We start from the raw sequence: 4,244 nt of genomic DNA on the forward strand, positions 1-4,244 counted from the left end.
AAGATCGGATACAAGAGATAAATTAGGGTTTGGGAGGAGATGGTGCTGGTGAAGATGTTGATGGAGATTGACCCTCTCTCGATGAGAGAATCAATGGTGATGACGATGGTGATGATTTCTCCCTCCCGGAGGGATGTTTCCCCGGCACAACAGCTCCGTCGGAGCCCTAAATTGGTTCCGCCAAGGTTTCGCCTCGAGATGGCTGCGCTTCATCCCGAAAGCTTCCTTATGATTTTTTCCAGGGCAAAAGACACCATATACCATAAGATGGGGATCAGGGGGCGCGCCCAGGGGGGTAGGGCGCGCCCTCCACCCTCGTGGACTGTGCATGGCCCCCCTCTGGTGCTTTCTTCGCCCAATATTTTTAATATATTCCAAAACTAACTTTCGTGGAGTTTCAGGACTTTTGGAGTTGCGTAGAATAGATATTTGCTCCTTTTCCAACCCAGAATTCCAACTGTCGACATTCTCCCTCTTCATGTAAACCTTGTAAAATAAGAGAGAAAAGGCATAAGTATTTTGACATAATGTCTAGTAGCACCTCATATTGCAATAAATATTGATATAAAAGCATGATGCCAAATGGACATATCAAGCCCTTAAGGCACCGTTTAGAATTTGGATTTTGTTTATATTAAAAGTTTGCCATAGCTGCAACTTCGCGTACCTCGTTTGTGTTCAACGACCAGACCAAGACGTCACAGAACCCCATCTTGATCAATAAAGCTTTCATCTTATATTCGCAATATCTAGATTGCAATGTCAGTTTCTTGCTTGTTCTTCGTTTGCTCGCAGGAAATAGACCTTCGTGGTTAGGTTGATCATGCTCCGGCGTGGTCAATAACCCCTCGAAAGTTGGTTTAGCGATTGCTAAGGTGCGACGTCTTCGCATGTTCGTAGTCAGATCGTCAAAGTCGACTCCCACAGAAAATGATAGCTATCTCATCGAAACATCGGGACACCTTCACCTCTATCACGAAAAAAATGTAGAAAACATGGAATAACCTAAAGGATAAAGAACTTGGTCTGTAATTTCTACAGAAATGAAAAAGAGAAGTAACATCTGTACCAATCTTTTGACCATCCTCTTTCAACTAGACAAGGATCTGGGCATGTGGAAGCCCTCACCTCTAAAATCCAACAATTTGCAGAATTGTAGAGAAGATATCATTGTCATTAATCACGACCAAAGCGGGGAGTAGGAAAAACAATAGTATCCAGTCCTGAAAAATACAAAAAGGAATATGAGCAGACATAGAACTACTAAACTGATATGGGAAAGAAACTCTAACACCATAGGATAGGTAAAGGCAAAAAAAATGCATATATCAAACCAAGCTGGCCAGGCAGAAAATTACAGTGTATTCTCTATCCGCATAATACAACCAAAAAAACATAGATAAGATCCCAATCGATAGACACAAATGGAAGAAGCCCAACAAAATGGTGTAGGTCTTATCTATATCATAAAGAAAGTATGCAGAGGGTGTAGCTCTTATAGTATATCACAAAGAAAGTATGCAGAGGGTGGTAGGATACAGAAGCGGAACATACTGTCTCTTAGAGTAGACATGATTTAATTGTAAAACATGAAACTATGCTTCTTTGGACCTCATGTACACTGATGCAACTATTGTCAACGATACCATCAGTTCAAAACTTATCATCACGCAAGCAATGGGCCTATCTATTAGCTGCTTGTAGTGCCGAATGTAAAATGAAGAGGCCTTTTACTGCCACCTTACATGAAGAGTTTCCATTCACACATGTGTACTACTATATGAACCTGCACATGTTGTCTAAATTAAACAACAAAGGCTACTGAGATGTGAATTGCCGTTTCTCTAATCAGACTCTCTGGAAAATCAAGAAGTACAGATAAATAATCCCTACTGAGCATAACACATAATCTAATACGGTATAACACATGCAGACAACACTGACAAAGCCTAGGTTTGTGAATAGAGACAAATTATAAATAGTATGGTAGGCCAGAAGGAGAGACCAGAAAGCTATATAGAGTAGATGCCCAAAGAAACTAAAACTGAGCAACTCATTGACGGAATAGGTAGCAAAGCCACATACATCCAAATTCCATCAAATAAGACAAACCGAAGGAGCTACAATCACTAAATTAGGAATCTAATTAACCTAGTAAACAAACCTAAAGATGACAGGCGAAACAAGCAGACCAAGTGGACACATATTAAGCAGCCTAACTCAAATGGATCAGATTAAGCTGAAGCCTACATGCCTCAATATCACGACACAAGACGAGAAGGACCAACTGACAAGTCGGTAGGCTATTCTTAGAAAGCCAAAAATAAATAGTAAACAAAACAAAGAAAAGAACAAAAGCACCAAGAATCCATGTGCAAATGAACAAAAAAACTTAAGGCCTAGCAGAATCCAGACAAGGAACAAGAAGCACACACCTATAATCCAGAATAAAATTAAGGAAGAAAGGAGACCACAGAAATCCAACCTTTGCCCCTCGTTGGCCAGACTGTACATAATAGTCTAAATCCAACAGCGTACCCAAACAGACAAGAATATACATTGCTTCACAATTGTAAGCCTATGTCTAAAAAGAAGAGGAGCACAAAGAAGAAGAGGAAAAGTGGTCGACCTGTAGATCCCTGGATGAAGACGCATCAGGCTGGCACAGATCGAGCGAGGAACTGACGAGCAGAACGAGCACTTGCACCCGATGGATCAATCCACAGCAAAATCAAAGTCAAACTCAGCTTAAGTTGTAGGGAATGACCATGAACGGGGCAAAATAAATGTCTAGCACAAATTGGTGAATGGACCATTAGATCCAACGCATCAACGACAAGAACAAGGGACCCTGCAACCAGACCAGATCGGAAATCAACAAAGGACGGATAAGAGAACGGGAAGAAATAACACATGACAAGGAAAATCACCTTCATCAGCGTCGCATGGCGAATCCATCACAGTTGACGCGAAGACCAACCTCTAGAACCAGGGGGCCATCTTCTTCCTCCCCATGGCCTCATATTCCTCTCCCCATGACCACCATGCCCTCTTCTCCTTCCTGTGAGTGGTTAGGTTAGGTACAGGAGGATCTAATAGGGAGAGTGGATCGAGCTTGATGACGGAGGGGCACCAACTCCAACCGTCCACAGGACATCCAGGGTTCCCAGCAGCGTCTCCCCGTTGGCGCAGATGACGGCAGCGTGAGGATAGGCGTCGGCTGGTCGGCGGTAAGAGGAGAAGGAGTTGAGAGAGAAAGGGGCGAAAGGAAGCATGAAAGGGCAAGCCAACCGCCCTCCCCCACCTCATCGATGCACGGGCCAACCGGCGCCCACTACGCACACGCCAAAAATAGGGAAACCCAAAAATGCCCTCGGCGGGGATCAGATATTTTGGCGATGGCAACAGATATTTGCTCACTGGAACGAGCGGACGGGCCGCACACCACACAGACACTGCCACTGACAAAGGCGGCCCACACGTGATCTACCCCGCACGTAGACCCGGTCTAAACAGCCGGAGTAAGCAACAACGTGAGCAAAGCGGGACTACTCATTGCTACAGGGGTGGGGACTCGAGACGATGGCGCAGGTCAATCCGGAGCTTGATCGGACAGCCAGAATCACATCAAGCAGCTCGACCCGACGGTCAAAAATCACCGAGCTTTGAGAGCGCTTGTAGGGTGCTTCCTTTCTTCTTAAAAACTATATCGGGATCGCACCTTGGGGCGAGGGTGTCGGTCCTAATATGTTGGTCAAGTAGGTAATGCTAAGTCAGTAGTAATCCAGGTTTAACATATGCATTTACACAGATAATAACAATAAAGTGAAGAAAAAGCATTAAATTGTGATAGAGTGAGACATAGTGATGGTCAATATCAGCATAGATAGAAAGCGCGCCTTGACGCGTGTTGCCCAGTCCAGGCATGAAATCCAACACAAAAGGCAATGCATCAAATATAAATAAATATCATTGAGTAGGCTATTATGATTGAAATGCATCAAAGTATGTCACAGATATCTGATTTGACCATCACTATATCTCACTCTGAAAGTGCTAGTTATCGACTAGGGGGGGGGGGGTGAATAGGCGATTTTTATGAAAGTATTCAAAACACGAGGTCTTTGAAGACAAACTGTAAATCTGAACCTATATGATATGCAGCGGAAGATAAACTACACTAGACAAGCAATAGTCAAGCAAGAAATACAGTGGATGCTCGAACACTAACAACAGCTAGGTAG

The 4,244-nt window shown here is 43.7% G+C and overlaps 1 long non-coding RNA gene across 4 annotated transcripts; it reads right to left on the reverse strand.

The window, feature by feature from the left end:
• Positions 1-851: 851 nt before the first annotated feature.
• On the reverse strand, positions 852-3,290 carry LOC119329797. Of its 4 annotated transcripts, none has more exons than XR_005159769.1 (4): positions 3,134-3,290; positions 2,931-3,061; positions 2,630-2,851; positions 852-1,223 (listed from the first exon to the last, which is right to left on the reverse strand). It is a non-coding gene; the product is annotated as an uncharacterized LOC119329797 (long non-coding RNA). The 4 variants fall into 4 exon arrangements; XR_005159770.1 differs by having other exon boundaries at positions 3,138-3,285; XR_005159768.1 differs by having other exon boundaries at positions 914-970; positions 1,070-1,223; positions 2,931-3,288.
• Between the last annotated feature and the right edge of the window lie 954 nt (positions 3,291-4,244).

The sequence above is a fragment of the Triticum dicoccoides genome, chromosome 1B, assembly GCF_002162155.2.
Source record: "Triticum dicoccoides isolate Atlit2015 ecotype Zavitan chromosome 1B, WEW_v2.0, whole genome shotgun sequence".
Classification (NCBI taxonomy): domain Eukaryota; kingdom Viridiplantae; phylum Streptophyta; class Magnoliopsida; order Poales; family Poaceae; genus Triticum; species Triticum dicoccoides.